The 24,064-nt window shown below is 39.6% G+C and overlaps 1 protein-coding gene across 1 annotated transcript in view; it reads left to right on the top strand.

Moving 5' to 3' along the window:
- The window catches only part of PLD5 (phospholipase D family member 5), an 864,342-nt gene that overhangs the window by 389,732 nt on the left and 450,546 nt on the right, over window positions 1–24,064 (top strand). The gene's annotated exons all lie outside the window — the stretch shown is intronic.

Below are 24,064 nucleotides of genomic sequence, written 5' to 3'. Positions count from 1 at the left end.
GAGGCACCATGCCACCATAGTTCCTTAAAATAAGCTTACAAGAATGTAAACAGGGAACCAGAGACATCAATTGCCAAAGGAGGACAACTACAAACCGAAAAGAGGGGAAAATAGTGTAATTACAAAACTTCTAAATTGTAAGGAAGTCAAGACAGTTGTGAGAGAACAGACTGTTCTAAACTTGGGAAGAGAATTATAAATCACAGGGTAACCCCAAAGAAAAATAATAAACCTTCAAATCAAAATAAAAAAGATGAGCACAAATGTTTAGCAAATAAAACAATAACAATGAAGGAAATGATAACATGATTCATAAACTGAGTGAGCTCAGCACAAAAAATTAAATGGAACAAATAAATTAGCACCACAAAAAAACACATAACAAAATGACAGCAAACAATTCATACTTGTCAATAATTACACTGAATGTGAATCCATTAAATGCACCACTTGAGATGGAATTTTAGACTGGATGAGTAAATATGACCCTTCAATATGCTGTCTACAAGAGACGCACCTTAAACACAAAGACACAAATAGACTAAACATCAAAGGTTGGAAAAAGATACACCAAGCAAGTGACAATCAAAACAGAGCAGGAGAGGCCACATTAAATTCTGATAAAATTGACTTTAAGACAAAAACCACCAAATGAGACGAGGAAGGACATTACACAATGATTAAAGGTCTGATTGAACAAGAGGACTTAACCATAACAGATATCTACTCACCCAATGAAAGAGCCAATACATAAATCAAACTTTAACAGAATTGGAAAGATGAATAGATGAATCCACAGTAATAGTAGGAGACTTTAATATACCACTTTCAATGAAAGATAGAACAAATGGAAAGAAACCCAACCATAACACAGAAGAATTAAGCAATATAATCAAACAGCTTGACCTTATCAACATCTACAGAGCACTTCACCCAACAACCACACAATATACATTCTTTTCCACTGCACATGGAACATTCACCAAGATAGACCATACGTTACACCAAAAAGCAAGCTTCCATAGATTTTAAAACACTGAAATACTGCAAAACATCTTTTCAGATAACAGTGCTGTAAGATTAAAAATCAACAATAGGAAGATCAACAGAAAAAGAGCAAACACATGGAAACTGAATAACACTCTCCTTAAAAATGACTGATTACTAGAGGAAATAAAAAGTGAAATTAAAATATTCCTTGAATCAAACAAGAACAAAAACACAATATACAAAATCTTTGGGACACAGCAAAAGCAGTGACCAGAAGATAATTTTTAGCAATAAATGCACACATCAAAGAGAAAGAAAAAAACAAAATCAACACCTTAACCCAAAATCTCCAACAATTAGAAAGAGAACAACAACAAAAAAGCCTATAGTTACCAGAAGAAAATAAATAATAATGATATGAGAAGAAGTAAGTGAAACAGAAAATAAACAATAAAAAATATCAACAAGATTAGAAGTTGGTTCTTTGAAAAGATTAATAAAAATTGAAAAATCACTGGCAAACTTAACAAAGGAAAAGAGGGAGAGAATACATATAACATGAATAAGAAACAAATTTTGAAATGTCAGAATAGAACAAACTGAAATAAAGAGAATAATATCAGATACTATGAATCTACTTCTGCAGTGATACCGCCTCAGAAACCCAAAGAGGGGTCACTATGAGTCGGGTCTGACTCCACGGCACATAACAACAACAACATGAAGACCTGTACTTCAACAAATTTGAAACTCTAGAAGAAATGGATAGATTTCTATAAACATACTACTTACCTAAACTAACATAGTCTGAAGTGTAAAATTTGGCCAAACTCATAACAAAAAAGAAATTGAATGGTTCTTAAAAAAATTACCAACAGCAATAAAGTCCTGGCCCACATGGTTTCACTGGATAATTCTACTAAATGTTCAGAGAAGAACTGACACCAAATCCTACCAAAACTATTCCAGAATACAGAAAAGGATGGAATATTCCCAAATTCATTTAATGAAGCAAGCATAATCTTGATACCAAAACCAGGCAAAGACATCACTGAAAAGGAAAAGCACAGACTAATGTCCTCATGAATATAGATAATCTTCAACAAAATCCTAGCTAATGGATTCCAACAACATATCACAAAAATAATACATTGTGACTAAGTAGAGTTCAAACCAGGTATGCAAGGACAGTTCAATATTACAAAAACAATTAATGTAATCCATCACATAACTAAAATAAAGGAAAAGAAACACACAATTTTGTCAATCAATGCAGAAAAAGCATTTGATAAAATCCAACACATATTCTTGATAAAAACTCAGCAGAATCAGAATAGAAGGGACATTGCTCAACATAATAAAGGGCATATGTGCAAAACCAACAGCCAACACTATTCTCAGTGGAGAGAGATTGAAACCATTTCCCTTGCTAATGGGAAACAGACAAGGATGCCCTCCATCTCCACTTCTTTTTAACATTGTATTGGAAGTCTGAGTCAGGGCAATGAGGCAAAAATGGGAGATCAAAGAATCCAAATTGATAAGGAAGAAGCCAAACTATCCCTATTTGCTGATGATATGATCTTATACCTAGAAAGCCCAAGAGACTCAGCAAGTAAACTATTGGAAGTCCTTTAGAGATTTATCATAGTGGCAGGATACAAGATCAACATCCAAAAACCATGTGGATTCCTCTACACCAGCAAAGAGATTGCTGAAAAAGAAATAAGGAAATCAATACCATTTATAATAGCTACCAACAAAATAGAATACTTAGGAATAAATCATACTTACCAGGGACACAAAAGACCTGTACAGAGAAAACTCCAAACACTACTTCAAGAAACCATATGAGATCTACATAAATCGAAGAACACACCATGCTCATGGATTGGAAGATTGAACATTGTGAAAATGTCAGTACTACCCAAGGCAATCTATACATTCAATGCAATCCCAATCTAGATCCCTTCAACAGTTTTTAAGGATATGGAAAAAAACAATCAATAATATTGTATGGAGGGAGCTCTGGTAGCTTAGTGCCTAAGGAACTTGACTGCTAACCAGAAGGCTGGAGGTTCAAACCCACCAGCCACTCCTTGGAAGGAAGGTTGAGCAATCTACTTCCGTAGTGATACCACCTTGGAAACCCAAGGAGGGGTCACTATGAGTCATGTCTGACTTGACAGTATATAACAACAACAACATTGTATGGAAAGGAAAAAGACCTCAGATAAGCAAAACATGATTGAAGAAGAACAACAAAGCAGGAGGTCTAATACTCCTGGATCTCAAAACCTATTATACAGCCACAGTAGTAAAACAAAACAAAACAAAACAAAAACCTGATATCAATACAATGAGGAGCTCCGGTAGCGTAGTGCCTAAGGCACTTGACTGCTAACCAGAAGACTGACAGTTCAAACCCACCAGCCATGCCTCGGACAGAAGATGGGGCAATCTACTTCTGTAGTGATACTGCCTTGGAAACCCAAGGAGGGGTCACTATGAGTCGGGTCCAACTTGAAGGCACATAACAACAACAACATTGGTACAATGATAGACACATGGACCAGTGGAATAGAATTGAGAATCCAGAAATAAATTCATCGATCTATGATCAGCTGATCTTTAACAAAGGGCTGAAATCCTTTAAATGGGGAAGAAATAGTCTCTTCATCAAATGGTGCTGACAAAACTGGTTATCCATTTGGAGAAATATGAAACAAGACCATACCTCACATTATACACAAAAACTAACTTCCATCAGAAGTTAAATCAAAGACTTAAATGTGAAGCCTAAAACTATAAAGTTCCTCAAGGAAAAAATAGGGGTAAATTTAGGGGCCTTAATTTATGGCATAAATAGACTATCAAGCATAACCCAAAATGCACAAACAGAAGAAGATAAACTAGATGATTTTTACCTTCTAAAAATTAAATTTTTATGTGTTTCCAAAGACTTCTCCAAAAGAGTAAAAGAAGAACCTACAGATTAGGAAAAAAATGTTGACAATGACATACCTGACAAGAGACTTATTTCTAAAATTGATAAAACTCCACACCTCAACAACAAAAGGACAAACAATCCAATATAAAAATGGGCAGGAAACATGAATAGACATTTCACCAAAGAAGATGTTCAGGTGGCCAACAAACCATGAACAAATGTTCATGATCATTAGCCATCAGAGAGACGGAAATCAAAACAACAATGAGACACCATCTCACCCTAGCACTAATGGCAAAGTTCAACAAGACAGAAAACAACAAATACTGGTCAGGATGTGGAGAGACTTGGACTCTCATACACTGCTGGTGGGACTGTCAAATGATACAACCACTATGGAAAGCAGTATGATGGTTCCTTAAAAAGTTGGAATTAGATATACCATTTGATCCAGCAATCCTATTGTTGTTGTTGTTAGGTGCCGTCAAGTCGTTTCTGACTCATAGTGACTCCATGCACAGCAGAACGAAATCCTAGCAATCCTTTGTTGTTGTTGTTGTTGTTATGTGCCGTTGAGTTGGACCCGACTCACAGTGACCCCTCCTTGGGTTTCCAAGGCAGTATCACTACGGAAGTAGATTGCCCCATCTTTCTTCCAAGGAGTGGCTGGTGGGTTTGACCCGGCAGCCTTCTGTTTAGCAATTAAGTGCCTTAGCCACTATGCTACCAGAGCTCCCAGCAATCCTAGTAGGTATATATCTTGAAGAAGTGGGAGCCAGATCAAGAACAGATATGTGCACGCTCATGTTCATCACAACACTATTCACAATAGCAAAGGGATGGAAACAACCTAAGTGCCCATCAACAGAAGAATGGATGACCAAACTATGGTGTATACAAACAATGGGATACTATGCGACACTAAAAAATAATGTAGAATCTGCAAAACACCACATAACATGGATGAACTTGGAGGACATTATGGTGAGTGAAATAAGTCAGTCACAGAAGGACAAATATTGTATTAGTTCACTACCTTTGAGTTAGATCCAACTCATAGTGACCCCTCCTTGGGTTTCCGAGGTGGTAGTAGATCACTATGGAAGTAGATCACCTGACCTTCCTTCCGAGGAGTGGCTGGTGGGTTTGAACCACCTGCCTTCTGGTTAGCAGTCAAATGCCTTGTCTGGTGGCAAAGGCACTATACCACCAGAGCTCCTATTATAAAAAGTCAAGGATAGGTTTATATGTGGAAGGAAGCTTTCTTTGTCAGTTACCAGGGATGGGAGGGGAGCAGAAGGAACACTGTTAGATAGGTAGAGATAAGTATTGATTTGGGTGAAAGGAAGAGCAATATACCAAAAATGAGTGAAGAACACGGTGGCACTGAGGAAGGGGAATACAGAGAGAGGTACACAGAAAGTACAGACAACAAAGATGAACCCTTTTGCATGTACAGTACTGCATTGTCAGTGATGCAGGCATTGATCTACTGGTGGATATATGGGTGGACAGGCTGAATGATCAGGTATGTCTAGGCAATGGGGAGTGTGCCAATGACCATGTATATGGTTAGCAGACAATGATTCTACATGTGTATTTTTATGAACTGTAAGAATGTCTGTGTGTATATTAGAGCTGACAAGGGGGCAAGGTTGTGGTAGGTCCTTGGCCACAGCCAACTATCCAGGGGGAGCAAGTAGTTGGACCTGTGGAATCAGGACTGTAGTCGCAGGGAACATCAAGCTCAATTAGCATAACATACTACACAAAATCATTGTTCTACAGCCTACTTTGGTGAATAGTGACTGAAGACTTAAAAACTTTCAAGTGGCCAAAGAACAATGAAGAAAGCCCAAGATGCATGGAAACAATTAGCCCAAAGAACTGGTAGATCATGCAACCCTTAGCTTATATGACCATGAGACCAGAAGAACAAATGGTGCCTGGCCACCACTGTCAGCCAGTCGGAGGGGGATCAGGGCAAGAGATCCTGGATAGAGTGGAAGAGCAATGTGGAATAAAACTCAAAATCATAAAAATCATTTGCTCATCTGAAAGAGCCTGGTGAGACCCTTAGACTATGGCCCTTTGTTACCCTTCAGGTCTGGAACTGAACTTAGTCCTGTGGCTTCCAGCAAAACAAAAGACAATTATATGGGGTGTACATTTACATTTGGTGGATATACTCCTTCAAACAATCAATTGTGGAAAAACAGAAGGGCAGTGTTTGCACAGGGAGACAGCTCGGGGGTGGGAGTGTATGGCAAGGAAGGACACAGGGAAGAGGTAACTACAGGGAGGAAGTGGAAAGAGAGCTGTTACATTGTGGGGAATTGCATCCAATGTCATGAAACAAAATGTGTATGAACTGCTTTATGGAAAATGAATTTTCTCTGTAAACTTTTACCCAAATTACCATACAATTTTTTTTTTAAAAGAAGAAGATTAAGGAGATAGTGCAGGAGGAGATTATATTCCTTCTATTATATATAAGGTCACCATGACTTACAGCCAATTCAATGACAACAAACAATAACAACATGTTCATTTTTGCCCAAAATAGTTTCTAATGTTCATGATTTTGCCTATTTCTTAATTTCACTTCATTGCAAATTGAGCAATAGCATGCTTTTGAGAGATACAAATCAATTATACAAACTGGGAGCTGGTTCAGCTCCATACATTGCGGCATGCTTCTAAAATAGTTACAACCTGAGAGGATTCATCTTAATATGCCCTGACCAGATCCCATACACAGCAATCTGAGGTTTCCTTTCCTTTGACATTTTAAATCTCTTGCCAGGATTGAATAAGCCATTGTGCTGAACTTTGTCCTACAAACTGATAATAAGACAAGAGCAAATGACAGCTTAGCCCCGTACACAAATCCCTTAACTCCTTGATTCTTCCACTGGGAAGCGTAATGTGATTTCTCTATCAAAAATTAATGAAAAATGCCATTTCTTGACGAGGGAATGGGGCATGTGGATGTACTATTAAAGATTTCATGAGATGAGTTAAGCTTCACAAGCTTTTTCACATAGCTTTACAAGGATTATCTGTTTTGGATTGTGCCCCCAAAAATGTTTGTGTGCATAAATGTGTGTGTGTTTTAACAAACTCATTTACCTTCCTTAGTGTGGTAAATCAAACCAAACTCACTGCCATCGAGTCAGATCTGACTCATAATAACCCCTCCTTGGGTTTCTGAGGCAGTATCACTACGGAAGTACATTGCCCAACCTTCCTTCCGAGGAGTAGCTGGTGGGTTTGAATCACCAGCCTTCTGGTTAGTAGTCAAATGCCTTAGGCACTACGCATTGGTAATATGAATGAGGTTTTCTTTTCTTTACATGGTGAGTGGGTAGGTTTATGTTTTGGAAAAAGTATGAATTTTGTGGTTGAAACATTGGGCTGCTAACCAAATGTTGGCAGTTCAAATCTACCGGTCGCTCTGTGGGAGAAAGATGAGCCAGTCTGCTTCTGTAAAAACTTAAAGCCTTGGAAACTCTATGAGGCGATTATTCGCTGTCCTGTAGGGTCAGTCAGAGTCAGAATTGACTGGATGGTAGTGAATATGCTCTTCCCACTGACTGACACAGAAGCAAATGCTTGTTTGTGCAGGCAGAGTGACATATGTTAAAAAGTAACATTGGTTAGAGACATCAATTGCTACCAAAACAATTTAACAAATTGGCTTCTGATCTTTGTCAGAATGAGTCAGTTGCAAGCAAAGTATGTTCCTTTAAGACAAATTGAATTCCTTGTATGTAAGATTTGCAGGCTGGGACTACAGGAACATAGGTTCCATACTCCTATATTGATCTGGCGTGTCATCAGAAAACAAATATTGCATTTGGTGGAAAGTATGAATCTCAATCCAAAAATTTAGGAATAGAAGAAATTCTACTTACTCTTTTTGTTGTGATTGTATTTGTGTTTATTTGTTAGTTGCCTTCAAGTAGGCCTCTAAGACTCGTGGTGATTCCATGAGCGATAGAGCAAAATGCTGCCTGATCCTGTGTCATTCCCATAATAGGTTGTGGATCTGCTCATAGGGTTTCTATTGGCTGTTTTTTGGAAGTAAATTGCCAGGCCTTTCTTCCCAGTCCATATTAGTCTGGATGCTCCACTGAAACCTGTCCAGCATCGCTGCAACACATCAGCCTTCACTGACAGATGGGTGGCAGCTGCACATGAAGTGCATTGGCCAGGAATAAAACACAGGTCACCCACATGGAAGGAAAGAATGTGTCCACTGAAGCATACCTATCCTCATTTACTGTCTTTAAATCAGCTTAGATTGTACTCCAAATCCTCACTTACCATCCAGACTGATGAGTGGTAGGAATTATGTGTCAACCCTGAACTCCTCAAGGTTGTACCAAATCCTGAAGTCTTTCCTAGAAGCAGGTCATCAAGAGACCCCTCTGCTCATGCCTGTTTGTCCACACTGTTCTTGTTGCTAGGTGCCATCAAGTCAATTCTGACTCAGCAAGCCTATGTGCAACAGTGTAAAATACTGTGATAGTTGGAGCTGTGTGTCAACTTGGCTAGACCACAATTCTGTGTGGTGTAAGCAGTTGTGATGTGGTTATTCCCATGATGGGATCAGATGAATATGTTTTGAGCAGCCAGTCTGTTGAAAGGGAGTTTCCCTAGGGGTGTGGCCTGCTTCCAGTATATTTATGGGCATCTTGGGAAAAGAGACATTTTTCTGTGGATCAGGATTCTGTTGTGCTGCCTTCAACTGTCTGTGAGCAAACATTAGGCCATTAGGCCTGGAGATCTTGGATCTGTCATTCGTTGGAGTAGACAGCCAGTATACTGCCTGCCAACCTTGAGCTCCTCAGCGCCTGCAGCTGCATGAGTTGGGAAAAGCCTCCAGCTTGACATTTGATCCAAGAACTTTGGACTTGCCAGCTTCTATAAGTGTGTGAGCCATCTTCCTAAGATAAATTTTTCTTTCTCTCTCAAGCTTTACTGGCTTTGTTTCTCTAGCGAACCCAATCTAACACATCCTCACAATCCTTGCTGTGTTTGAGCCCACTGTTGCAGCCCTGTGTTAACCCATTTGTTGAGGGTCTCCCCTTTTTTCATTGACCTTCCACTTTTACCAAGCATGATATACTTCTCCAGGGACTGGTCCATTCTGACCACATGACCAAGGTAGGTGAGACCAAGTCTGGCCATTTTCACTTCTCAGGAGCATTCCAGCTGCACTTCTTCCAGAATTTGTTCATTCTTCTGGCATTCCATGTTATTTTCAGTATTCTTCACCAATACTATAATTCAGAGGCTTCAATTCTTCTTTTGTCTTCCTTATTCACTAACTTTCACATGCATATGTTGTTATGTGCCGTGGAGTCAGCCCCAATTATAGCGACCCCTCCTTGGGTTTCTGAGGCAGTATCACTACAGAAGTAGGATTGTCCAACCTTCCTTCCGAGGAGTGGCTGGTGGGTTTGAACCACCAGCCTTCTGGTTAGCAGTCAAGTGCCTTGGGCACTATGCTACCAGAGCTCCTACATATGAGACAATGGAAAATACCATGGCTTAGGTTAGATACACCTTAGTCTTCAAAATGACATTTTTGCTCTTCAGCACTTTAAAGAGGTCTTTTGCTGCAGATTTGCCTAGTGCAATACAACGTCTAATTTCTTAATTGTTGCTTCAAGGATTATTGATTGTGGATCCAAGTAAAATGAAATCTTTGACCACTTTAGTTTTTTCTCCATGTATGGTGATGCAGTTTTTGGTCCAGTTGTGAGAATTTTCATTTTCTTTATGTTGAAATGTAATCTATACTGAAGACTGTAGTCTTTGATCTGTTCATGAGCAAGTGATTCAAGTCCTCTTCACTTTCAGCAAGCAACCTTGTGTCATTTGCATATCATAGGTTGTTAACAAGTCTTCCTCCAATCTTGATGTCATGCTCCTCTTAACATAGTCCAGCTTCTTGGAGTATTTGCTTAGCATACAGATTGTAGTAAGTATGGTGAAAAGATACAACCATGATGCATGCCTTTCCTGATTTGAAACAATTCAGTATCCCCTTGGTTTATTTGAACGAGAGCCTCTGGGTCTATGTAAATGTTCCTCAGGAACACATTAAGTGTTCAGAATTCCCATTCTTCACAATGTTATCCATAATTTATTATGGTCCATTCAGTTTTGAATGCCTTTGCATAGTCAATAAAACACAGCTAAACACCTTTCTAGTATTCTTTGCTTTCAGCGAAGATATATCTGACATCAGCAATGATAGCCTTTGTTCCATGTCCTCTTCTAAATCCAGCTTGCATTTCGGGAAGTTCTTTTGCAACCATTTTTTCATTATCTTCAGCAAAATTTTACTTTCATGTGATATAATTTCTTTCAATAATTTGCACATTCTGTTGGATCACCTTTCATTGGAATAAGCAAAAATATGGATCTCTTCCAGTTGGTTGGCCAGGAAGCTGTCTTCCAAATCTCTTGGCATAGCCAAGTGAGTGTCTCCAGTGCAGCATCTACTTGTTGAAACATCTCAATAGGTATTCTGTCAATTCCTGTAACTTTGTTTCTTGCCACTTCCTTCAGTGCAGCTTGGACTTCTTCCTTCAGTACCATTAGTTCTTGATCATTTGCTACCTCCTGAAATGATTAAACATCAACCAATTCTTTTTGGTGCAGTGATCTTTTGTATCCTTTCCATCTTCTTTTGATGCTTTCTGCATCATTCACTGTTTTGGATTCTTCAATATTGCAATTTGAGGTTTGATTTTTTTTCTTCAGTTCTTTCAGCTTGAAAAACGTGTAGCATTTATTTCCTTTTGATTTTCTAACTCCAGGGTTTTGCACATTTTGTTATAATACTTTACTTTGTCTTCTTGAGCCACCCTTTAAAATCTATGAAGCTCTTTTATTGCAACCTTTTTTTCCTTTTGCTTTAGCTACCCTTCATTCAACAGTAAGTTTGGTTTGGTTTTTATTGACTCTTTCTACAGTATAGTTGGTTTAATTTCTATGTATTCCATCTGGCAAGGTCCATGTGTATAGTTGCAATTTATGTTGTTGAAAAAGGTATTTGCAATGAATAAGTCATCGGTCTTGCAAAATTCTATCATGCTATCTCCAGCATCATTTTTTTCCCCAAGACAATTTTTTCTAACTACTAATGGTGCTTCTTTGTTACAAGTTTTCACATTCCAGTCACCAGCAATAATCAATACATCTTGATTGCATATTTTGTCAATTTCAGACTGCAGGAGATGGTAAATATCTTCAATTTCTTCATCTTTTTCTTTGGTGGTTGATCCATATATTTGAATTAACTGGTCTTCCTTGTAGGCATATGGATATTATCCTATCACTGACAGCATTGTACTTTAGGATAGATTATGTATTTTAGGATAGATCTTGAAATGTCCTTTTTGACAATGAAAGTGACTCCCTTCCTCTTCAATATGTCATTCCTGTCATAGTAGACCATATGACTGTCTGATTCAAAATGGCCAATACCAATGTCCATTTCAGTTTACCAATGACTAAAATATAGATCTTTATGTGTTCCATTTCATGTTTTGACAGTTTCCCATTTTCCTAGATTCATACTTCATACATTCTATGTTCCAGTTATTTCTTCCCGTTTTGAGTCATGCCCCATCAGCTAATGAAGGTCTCAAAAGCTTTACACCACCCATGTCAATAAAGTTGACTCTACTTTGAGGAGACAGCTTTTCCCCAGTCATATTTTAAGTACTTTCTGACCTGAGGGGCTCATCTTCTATCACTGTTATCAGACAATGTTTTACAGCTTTTCATAAAGTTTTCCAGTAATTTATCAGATGATATTTCATTGCTATTCATAAAGTTTTCAGTAGCCAATACTTTCAGAAACAGATGGCCCTGTCCTTCTGCCCAGTCTTTCTTAGTTTGGAAGCTCTACTGAAACCTGTCTACCATAGGTGACCATGCTGGTATTTGAAAGACTGGTGGCATAGACTCCAGCCTCACAACAACCTAAAAGCCACCACACACACAGTATGACAAACTGTGATTTTCCACCACTTATCTGTCAGTCTTGTCTATACTAGTTACCAAAATCCCACAGGCACGGTGTCACTTCCCTTCAGTTCTTAGGATGGTGACACTGGAACTCTAGATGCCCAGCCTGCCTCTATGCAGCACACAGCCATTGACCTCTGTGATTTTCCCATCTTCCTGTGCAAGGCTGGGGGGCACATGGAGGGTCCTGTGCTGCTTGTAAGACCACTGACTTCTAGGCCCTCTGCAGCCATGGGCACACTTTCCTTTCTCCATTGGTTCTCAAAGTCATCCCTCTATTCTCTTCCACTCAGGTACGTCCAGTGTCATCTGGATGTCATCTCTTCAACAGCTTGGGATAGAAAGAGAAGTGGTTTGTGGGCACATTTTTCTTTTGCCTGAACAAAACCTTTCCTGAGGTCCTGACTGCCAGCAGAATAAAGGAAATGAGAACCTTAATAAATTATTCTACGTGCTTTGTGTTAGGATTAGATTGTTGTTAGGACACCTCCCAAAATATGTATTGGAATCCTGACCCCTATATTTATGGGTTAGCAAATGGTTAAGCACTCTACTCTTAATCAAAATTTTGGTGGCACCTGAGGCACCTCAGATGACAAGCCTGGCAATCACTATCCAAAAAGTCACAGCCTTGAAAATCTTACAGAGGAGTTCTGCCCTGTACACATGAGTCAGAATTGATTGGAAAGCAACTAATTTGGTTTTTATTTTCATATCTATTGCTTAATCTAATCTAATGTAATCAATGGATTGAAGACATCAGAGTAGGATAGGCCCTAAACCTAATCACTTCTGCGCTATATAAAGAGCAGCATAGACATGGACAGGCACATTTGGGGAGGAAAGATTCCACATGAGTATCACCAAGAACCAGGGAATACCCAGGGCTACAGATAAGGAAGGAAATGACACAGAAACATCCTGATTTGGACTTTTAGCCTCCAGATTTGTGAGAAAATACACTCACTTTGTGGCGTTTTGTTACTAGGAAATGAAGATACTTTGAAAGATCCAATGTAGAAAATAGATAAGTTAATGAATATGCTCATGAAAAATCTCAGTTGCAGGAAAAAGCAGCTGGTAACAATCATTGACACTTGGGCAGGGACCTGGAAGACAGAGGGCATGGTTGGGAGTTTTACTTTATGTGGTGTATCATTTGTACTATTTGAATTTCATTAACCTATGCATGTAATGCTTTTCAAAAATATGAAAAATTTTATTGCATCTTAAAAAAAATGGATTAATAGATTAAAGTCAAAATTATTTTCTTTGCCAAAAATGGTTTTATTGAAATATTCAATGAAGAAATTTGTTTTACCAAAAGAATTTGAAGTTTTCCCCCTAATTTTTCATTATGAAAATAATAAAACAAAGTAATGCTGTTTTTTAAAACATTGGCTCCATTAAAATATAGATTTAACTGAATAAACCTTACGTGCATAGAAGGGATGTTGTTATTATTGTTAGTTCCTGTCCTATCGATTCTAACATCATGGAAACCCTGTGTGTTTCAGAGTAGAACTGCTCCAGAGGGTTTTCAAGGCTGTGACTTTTCAGAAGCACATTGCTGGGACTGTCTTTTGATTTGCCTGTGGGTGGGTTTGAATAGCCAACCTTTTTGCTAATAGTTGAGCACTTAAATAAAGTATTCCTATGCAGGCTCATGTGCTGCCTCTAGAGTCTCAGAGTGAATCAATTTGTAGAATTTATTCAATCACCCAGCAATGTTCAGCCATTGCAAAATAGTTTCATGCCTTTTAGTATCTCAACACAGAAAAAACATAAGCCATATTCAGACTGTGAAAAGACACATTTAGAAAACTATTTTAAACTCAGTAAATGGCACATGCTCTGCCAGATGATGGTTGTCACCCTTGGTGCACTTGAAATATAGCAGCTAAGATGGCCTTCTGAACTAAATGGCTTCTTTCTGGAGAGAACTCCTGAGATAGCAGGTGATTTATGATAGTGGCACTCTAAAATGTGTGTTTTTGTTCTTGTTGTTGTTGTTATTTTAAATTGTGATTTGATTGAAAGTTTACAGAGCAAATTCAATTTCCATTCACCGGTTCATGCCAATTTAGTTTCATGGCATTGATTGCAATCCCCATCATGTAATAGCTCTCTTCCCACTGCTTTTCTGTGTTTTTTTCCTATGCATTCCTGCCCTCTGAGCTGTCTCCCTGTGCAAATGCTGCCCTTCTGATTTCCCATGGTTGACTGTTCTAAGAAGTGTACCTACGTGGTATAAATATCCACCTTATATGGCTGTGTATTGTTTGGCTGGAAGCCACAGGAGTGAGTTCAATTCCAGGCCTGAAGGGTGACTAGAGGCCATAGTCTCAGGAGTTTCACTAGTCTCTATCAGACCAGTAAGCCTGGTCTTTTTTTTTTTTTTTTTTTTTATGATTTTGAGTTTTGTTCCATATTTTTCTCCCACTTTATCAAGGATCTCCTATTTTGATCCATTTCCTAGTGGTTGACAGAGATGGCCAAGCACCATCTGGGTCTTCTGTTCTCAGGGTCTCTTAGGCTTATTTGCATGGTCCACTAGTCCCTTGGACTAATTGTTTGTATGTATCTTTGATTGTTTCATTTTACTTTGCCCTGGATGAAGAGAGAACAATTATTGCACCTTAGATGGCCACTCCCAAACATTTAAGACCTCAGTCACTACACACCAAAGTAGGATGTAGAACAATATTTTTATATAGTATATTATGCCATTTGAACTTTATGTCCCCTGTGACCATGGTCCAAGCCTGAAGGCCCAGTAAGTCACTTCCTCAAGGTATTTGGCTATGGCTAAGAAGTTATCATAACTTTGCCTCCTGTTAGCTCTATTATATATATGAACACTCTCACAGCACATACAAATACCTATGTAGAAATAACATCTGCTACTACATTGTCAGTGATAGCAAGCATTAATCTACAGGTGGATAGATGGTTGGACAGGCTGAACAACCAGGTACATCTAGGTAGGGGGTAGTGTGCCCATGACCATGTATAAAGTTAGCAGGCAATGCTCCTATGTGTGTTTTTGTATGCATTATAAGAATGTCCAGGTGTATGGTAGAGCTGACAAGGGGCAAGGTTGTGGTAGCTTCTTGGCAACAGCCAGCTACCCAGATGGACCAAGTAGTTGATCCTGCAGGCTTTGGACCATAGTCACAGGGGACATCAAGCTCAATTGGCATAACATATTACACAAAAATTTTGTTCTACATCCTATTTTAGTGAGTAGAGACTGGGATCATAAAAGCTTACAAGCGGCCACCTAGATGTAATGATAGGTCTCTTCTTGTCCAGAGCAAAGAAGAACAAAGACAACCAAAGACACATGGAAACAATTAGTGTGAGGGACGGGTAGACCAAGTAATCCTTAGCCTATTTGACCATGAGACCAGAAGAACTAGATGGTACCCAGCTATCACTGTCAACCACTCAGAGCGGTATCCATGCAAGAATCCTGAATAGAGTGTGAGAATAATTGGAACGAAACTCAAAATCATAAAAAAAAAAAAAAAAAAAGACCAGGTTTGCAGGTCTGATATAGCCTGGTGAGACCCCTGAGGCTATGGCCCATAACCACCCTTCAGGTCTAGAATTGAACTCACTCCTGTGGCTTCCAACCAAACAATAGACAGGCATATGGGGTGAACATTTACATCAGGTAGATACACTCGCTGAAGCAATCAATCATGGGAGAACACAAGGGCAGTGTTTGCACAGGGAGACAGCTCAAGGGCAGGAGTGCATAGGAGGGAAGGACATAAGGGAGAGGTAACTATGGGGAGGAAGTGGGAAGAGAGCTTTTATATTGTGGGAAATTACAGTCAATGTCATGAGACAAAATGTGTATGAACTGCTATATGGAAAATGAATTTGCTCTGTAAACTTTCATCCAAATCACAATAATTTTTTTTTTTTTAAAAAAAGAGAAGAAAGAAACATCACCTGCGAAATTTATATATAAAAATCCAAACCAAACTCACTGCCATCGAGTCAGATCTGACTCACAGCAACCCCTCCTTGGGTTTCTGAGGCAGTATCACTACAGAAGTAGATTGCCCAACCTTCCTTCTGAGGAGTGGCTGGTAGGTTTAAACCACCAGCCTTCTGGTTAGCAGTCAAATGCCTTAGGCACTATGCCACCAGAGCTCTTAAATTTATATATGGTCCTAGGTATATTCCCTTTTGTCTAGAAATACCTGATCATTTAGCCTGCCTAACTATCTATTCACCCATAGATTAATATTTGTTATTACTGATAATGCAGTAATATTTGTGTAAAAGTGTTTACCTTTGTTGTCTATAACAGTGGGAGCAATCTAAATGTACCACTTAGTTGCCACTTTCCCTGCCTTTCAAAAATTATTCTTTGGTTCCAGAGTAGTATCAACTTATACAATTTTCCTAAACAAGACACTGCTATGCCCCTCAGAGCAGTCATCCCAGGTCTGGTTTCTTTTGAGATGCCAAAGAGTCTTCTTGAGGCATAGAAAATTTACCCCAAACAAAGTGTTAGGTTCATTAGTGATCGTCAACAGTCAGTGAGCTATGTCAGTGGGACACATATCATTCTAACATAACCATGATGAGCAAAAAGAATTTGCTACATAATGGAATTTATTAATGTGGTCTCAAGTTTTGAAAATGTTGACATTTGAGACTGAGGAGGAAAGAAAAAAAAAATCATATATTATCAACACCTTCACACCCTGCTTTGCTGCACCAAATCTGAAGGGCAACATAGCAAATCTTCTATGTTCTTCTAGGTTGTATCTTATATCTAGATAGCCAGGAGGCCATTAGGGAAAAGGTACTAATAACTATTATGGATTTGCTCCATTTCTATCACATCTTTCCTACAGAGCCTGAAAAGTAGCTTTTATGGCTTACAATAAGAAACTGTCAGTGTCCAATAGGCCAGCAGTCCCCCTGGCTCAAAAGCTATCTGTGCAGAGATGATGATATCTCCCCACACACCCCACTTTTTGTCAAGGGTTAGAGACTTAAATGGACAGTTATATGATAGTCAGCAAACCTCCCCACTTTCTAGAAATTGTCTCAATGTATATAAACTTTTCACTCCTGCTCACTATCTGGCATAGTGGCTACGGAGCCTACCAACTGTCAGCCTTCAAGGAGCCTACCTTCTGCTGGTCTTCCCCTTAGGTGGGCTGTAAAGTTAATGCTATGTGTGCTGCCCATTAGCACCATAGCTGAAGACACAGAGAATAATCCCTTCCCTGCTATTTTATACCCCCAGCCCATGTGACCTATCACAAGGATGATTTTCCCACCTTATCACCCAAGGAGGAGGAGTTCAGACATTTTGGTGCCTCACTCAGGATTGTATCTCTTTAACCCTGCTAACATTTAGACAAACCATTAGCCTTGGGAGGCAGGGGATGCCATGTTTTTTTTTGGGGACAAGGGGAGCCCAAAGATATTGTTGTTGTTATTTGCCATCGAGTTGGACTCGACTCATAACGACCCCTCCTTGAGTTTCTGACCAAAGATATTAGCAGGGTGGAAAATGAGAAAGACATGGCAGTCAAGCTTGTCCAAAGGACTCCTTCTTCAAATATATATTCTCCCTCTCGTGGAAAAATATTTACCACTAGCTCTGGGCAATTATAAAACACAGCTTCATTATTCTGTAGTTATTAGTTATGAGTATTAAGAACTTGAATGAGTGTACCTATCTGTGGTAGTTAAGCTTGTGTGTCAACTGCATGGTGGAATCTACTGGGAGCAGCTGAGGAGCTGCCTGGATATAAAGAGAAACCTAAGGGAACTGGCTCTAGCTTATGGCACACTTGGACCCTGCATGTAGCTGTGTTGTTGTTCAGCAACATGCCATGCTCTGCCAACCTTGGGACTTTCAATGGAGTTGACTTAATGGCCTGCTGTGTGGTTTGGTAATGTCAGGACTGTGCATTTTTATTAGTCAACCTTGGGCTTGTCAGTCTCAGCAGCTGGCAGCTGAATGAAGAAAAGCTTCCAGCTTCAGTGGGCCAGGAGCAGGAGGCTGAGCTGAACCCCAAGGTGGAGGGGCTTTCATCCTGGAGTAAAACACTGGCACTTTGCACTTGGACTTAAAGCCTCTAAACTGTAATAAAATAAACTCCTGTTTTTGAAAGCCATCTCATTTATGGTATTTTCTGTTAGAGCAGCACTAGGTAACCAAAACACTATCTTTATGGTCCGTATTATGAAAATAAATAATTAATGGTGAGTCTTCAATTATTAAAAATTTCACAATGCTTTAAATTAAATAAATAAATAAGTGTGTCAAAAATTAATTTTTTAAAAAAATTCCAAGAATAAGTGTTTACAGAGTTTGACTAATCTCTTACATCTCCTGCAGAGTGGAGTTTGAAGATCCTGTGGCAAAATTCAAAATCATAAAACAATTATATGTAGCCCATTCTAAGTATGAAAAATTGTTATTATACATTTTAGAAATATTACCAAGATTGAAATGAAAATTAGTTTCTGGACAAGTCTAGGTTAACCAGATGTGGTGCAGTGAATTACTTGATTTTGCTTTTCTAGCTATGGTCTTTGTGACTCCCACCAGATTACTGTATGGGACCATACAATGAGGTATATGGAACTTTAATTTGAGGTTTGATTGGTTTTGGTATGCTGCTGTGTTTAAAATGAGCCCTCCTATTCTCTGGCGATCGATGGCACATAACAACAACAACAATTCTCTGGCAATGCAGTGCCTAGTGGATCTGACTGCTAACCAGGAGGTTTGAGGTTCAAACCCACCAGCCACTCTGCAGAAGGAAGACAGGACAATCTACTTTCATAAAGATTTACTGCCCCAGGATCTCAATGGGAGTCACTATGAGTCAGAATTGACTCAATGCCAATGGGTTTCATTATTATTGTTATTATTATTATTCTGTCATTACACTTTGTCCTATTCACTTCCCTCACACACATTTTCATTAATTTGTTTACTTATTTGGTGATTGTCCCCTCACCCTTTAGAACATAAGCCCCTTGAGAGAAAGTGCTTTGCCTAGTGAGCTTTGGTAGCATAGTGGCTAAGTCACTTGCCTGCTAACCAGACGGCTGGCGGTTCAAACCCACCAGCCACTCCTCGGAAGGAAGGTTGGGCAATCCTACTTCCGTAGTGATACTGCCTCGAAAACCCAAGGAGGGGTCGCTATGAGTCGGGGCCGACTCGACGGCACATAACAACAACAACAAGTGAGCTTTCAGCAGAGCTCATCAGCAATTTGGCTTTCCATCAATATCAACTGAATGAGGATGGATATCCACTGCCATTGAGTTGATTGTGACTCATAGCAACCTCCATTGGATTTCTGAGGCAGTAAGCTAATCTTTACGGAAGTAGATTGCCTAGTCTTGCTCCCGTGGAGTGGCTGGTGGATTTGAACCACTAACCTTCTGGTTAGCAGTCAGATACCTTAGGCACTGTGCTACCAGAGCTCCTTTAGGACTCAAAATCATTTCACAGATTATGTCCTGAATGTTGGTTCAAAGACTGTCTTCCAGTTAAAAACTTACTCTGAGAATAAGTCCTAAAATTTTGCTGATCTATCTAATGTACTGCCATGGACATCATCTCCCAGAATATTAATGAACCTGATTAATTGAAGATATATCAAGGACTTGGGAAGAAAACAGAATTGTGTACTCCTCCTCAGATGTTTTTGCTTTGCAGCTTAGAAGAGGCAATGTTGTTGTTATGTGCCATTGAGTCAGCCCCGACTCATAGCGACCCCTCCTTGGGTTTCTGAGGTGGTATCACTACGGAAGTAGATTGCCTAACCTTCCTTCCGAGGAGTGGCTGGTGGGTTTGAACTGCCAGCCTTCTGGTTAGCAGTCAAGTGCCTTAGGCACTATGCTACCAGAGCTCCTTGAAGAGGCAACAGGATGTAGTAATTAAGCAGGTGACTGCAGTCAGACTGCCCAGTCTTACTACTTGTGTCGCTGCCTCCTCACCCATAAAATGGGAATAATAACTGTATCTGCTTCTGAGACTTATTAAAACATTAAGTTCATATGATCAGTAAACTTATATAACATAGTGCCTGGACCATACCAAGCACTCAATATGTATTTTTCAAAGTAGTAGAATTAGTAACAGTATGATTACTATTTTGCCATATGTCAAAAGGTAATATTTACCTAACACCAGTTACCAGTCGAGAAGATTCCAATTCATAACAACCCCTTTTGTACAGAGTAAAACTGCTTCATAGCATTTTCTGGGTTGTGTCCTTCTGGAATCAGATAGCTAGGCTTTTCTTCCAAGGCACTTCTGAGTCAGTGTGATCTGCCAACATTTCAGTTAATAGCTACACACTTAAACATTTGTGCCACTCAAGGACTTCAATAACTTCTTAATACAGCTCTTTCCTCCATTAGACTTTGTAAGTTCTTACTAGTTTGTTTCCCAATGGTCCACCTTCCTGCTCTGTGTTTAGTTCTTTGAGGACAGTGTCAGGGTCTTTTCATCAGTAAACTTCCTGTTTCTTTGGGTCCATTTTATACTGGTCAGTTATGAAAAGACAAGTGCATTGAATTCTGCCCTTTTCTTTCTTCTTTTTTCCTTCATCTTGTTTGAGGTTTTTTCTCTCCAGTGGTTCTTTCCTTTCTGGGTCAATATTTGGAAATATTGATCCCAGCAAATTGTGCCTTTCTATCACTGTGGATTTCTTGGTTGACGGGGATTGACAGGGTGGCAGTGTAGGAGTGAGGAGGAGGACACAAGACAACTGCCACTGTTCCCTTCCTCTTTACTCCTAGTTAGAATGGGTTCTTAGTCCAGAATGACTTTTCATTCTAGGGCTGTAGCTACTGCTTTCTACTCTCCAGCATCATCCTATCTTTTCTTTACCTTCAAGGGGCAGTGGTGATTCAGGGGCGGAATTCTCTCATCTTTCATCCTACAGACACTTACAGGAGATCTCGGGCCAGTGCACCTCATATGCAGCCACCACCTGTTAGTGGAGGCTTTGGGGTTGGTATGATGCTTAATAGGTTTCAGTGGACCTTCCAGACTAAGACAGACTAGGAAGAAAGCCCTGGAAATTTACTTCCAAATACCTTGTGGTTCTGATCTACAACTAATCATGAGGATGGCACAAGGCTGGGCAGTGTTTTGTTATATTGTGCATGGGGTCACTATGAGTCACGTAGACCCAAAGTGTGCTCCTGGCGAACCCTCTAGGGTAAGAATAGGGCCAAATCTGGTGTCATGAAATACACATGAGGTCTGAGTTCAGACATCTGTGTTCAAATACCAGCTCTATGGCATTCTCTCTAGCAGAGTGACATCTGACTGCTTGGAGTCTTACTTTCTTTACCTCTAAAATTAAGGTAACAGCACCTCACAGTTTGCTTTTTGATATGTAGTAATATCTGTGAAAGTACTTTTAAACTGTAATATGCAAACAGAGGATAATGGCTACAATGATAATACTTCCTCTGTTGTCAGGGTGCCTCTCTCTAAAGAGAAACCATAGTGGTCATTCACTTAATACAATTACAGAGGCTTAGTCCACACTGTAGATTTGTAAAAACAAGGATCTGCTATCACCAACTCAAACTCACCATCAAGTTCTCTGCTGCTGCTGTCTATGAAAGTCAATTTAAAAATTAATGCTAATGGAACATCTGGTGCAAAAAGTAATGAAGTAAACATATCAAAAGGACATAGAAGACAGCTTACAGGGGCTCCCTCTGATAATACATGCAACAGTGTGAGCCACACAATGAAAAATGACAATAGATTTTAACAATCTGAACTAAAAAGCAAATGAATCTGTAAGTCCATACAAATACACTAAAATAAAAATTACAAAATGGGTCGGGAGAAGCGAAAGCTTTTTCTTGTCCTTACAGAATAATGCCAACTAACAAATATAGGGAAAAAATGATAGAAACTTATCAGTTTGCAGCTGCCACAATAAAAACAGATTCAAAGAAGAATCATAAATGGATGCCAAAACATTTGTTACCATTTGAAGGTACCTCTGCACAAGTTAATTACAGAGATAATAAAGGTACTTTTGAATGGAGAAATCTAGGAGACACCACTTAACCAAATGACCAAACCTGGTCTTATCAGTAGGGGGACACACCAATATGTGCCACCTGATGGAACCCAATATTATCTATACAGTGTTCCTGAAGGACACTTGGTGCCCCAATCATTAAATGCTTGGCAACCTTCTGGTTAGCAGTTCAAACCCACCAGCTGCTCCTTGGAAGAAAGATGTAGTGATCTAGTTCCATGAAAGATTGTATCTTTAGAAATCCGTTGGAGCAGTTCTTGTCTGTCCTATAGGGTCACTATGATTCAGAATCAATTCAATGGCAGTGGATTTATTATACCCATGAGGAGCCCTGGTGATACAGTGATCAAGTGCTTGGCTTCTAACCAAAAGGTCAACAGTTCAAACTCATCAGCCACTGCACAGGAGAAAGATGTGATGGCCTGCTTCTGGAAAGATTTACAGCCTTGGAAATCATATGGGACAGTTATTTTATAGGGTTACTATGAGTTGGAATCAACTCAATAGCAGTGGGCTTTGGGTTAGTGTTGTGACAAAAGTCTTTAATCATGATAGAACAATCAGGCAAATCTAAATCAGAAACCATCCTACAAAACAATTGGCTTGGGGTCTTCAAAAACATCAACCACATGGAAGACCCCCAAAAAAGGAGACTTAAGTGGCTAACCAAAAGTTTGAATGTTCTAGTCCACCTAGGGGTGCTTCAGAAGAAAGACCTGGCAATCTACATCTGGAAAATCAGCATTGTAAACCCTATGGAATGCTGTTCCACTGTGACACACATGGGATTTCCATGAGTGGGAGTCAACTCAACAATAACTGTTTTTTAACTGGTTTAAAGGGGCACTGAGCCCTGGTGGTACAATGGTGGTACCTGGAAAGTCTCCTCCAGGGTAAAGACCTGGCAATCTGCTCCTGTAAATATTTCAGCCTAGAAAATCCTGTGGGGCAGTTCTACTCTGTCCTATAGGGTTGTTATGAGTCAGAATTGACATGGCAGCATACAACAACAAAAGCAAAAGGATATAGTAACTAAATGCAATGAATGAATGGGAATTGAATCTTGGATCTTAAAATACTCAAGGATAAAGGATATTATTGGAACAATTGGGGAGATTTGAATATTAGCTAATAGAACTGTATCAAATGTTAAATTTTCTGTGTTATAACTATAAGGAGCTCTGGTGGCACTGTGGTTAAGGCCTTGGGCTGCTAACTAAAAGGTTGGCAGTTCAAACTTACCAGCTGTTCCACAGGAAAAAGATGAGGCAATCTGCTTCTGTAAAGATTTACAGCCTTGGAAACCAATGGGGGTAGAGTTGAAATCAACTTGATAGTAGTGGGAACTATATTTTGGTTATTTAGAAAGTAGGCCTCATTCTTTAGAAATACATGCTGAATAATCAGAGACAGATTGTTGTGATGACTAAAAAAGTTATATATGTATGTTTTCTGGTTACCTAGTGTCACTCTGACAAGAATATACCACAAATGCGATGTCCTTAACAAAAAGAGTTTATTCTCTTACATTTTGGAGGCTTTAAGTCTAAGTTCAAAGTGCCAGGCTCTAGGGCTTGGGCGAAAGCCCCTCAATCCTGGGGTCCAGCTTTGCCTCCTCCTCCTAGCCCTCTGGAGCTAGAGGCATTTCTTCACTCAGACAGCTGCTCGCTGCTGAGCCTGACAAGCTCAAGGTTGACAAGTAAAAAAGCACAGTCCCGATGTTACCAAACTACACAGCAGGCCATTAATTTAAGTCCATTGTAAGTCCCATGGCAGGCTGCTGAACAACAATACAGCTACATGGAAGGTCCAAGCATGCCATAAGCTACAGACTATCCCCATGGCTTCTCCTTATACACAGGGAGCAGACTACGTCCCAAAGGGAGCTACTCAGCTGCTTGTGGTAGATCACACCATGAAGTTGATTGCCAGTCTCATCATGGGGAATAACTACCACCAGCTGCTCAGCCATTCAATCAGGCCCAGCCAAGTTGAC

Source organism: Orycteropus afer, unplaced genomic scaffold (genome assembly GCF_000298275.1).
Source record: "Orycteropus afer afer isolate SDZICR_OR568_19922 unplaced genomic scaffold, OryAfe1.0 scaffold00463, whole genome shotgun sequence".
In the NCBI taxonomy this organism is placed as follows: Eukaryota; Metazoa; Chordata; class Mammalia; order Tubulidentata; family Orycteropodidae; genus Orycteropus; species Orycteropus afer.
This window is presented reverse-complemented; position numbering and strand designations above follow the sequence as displayed.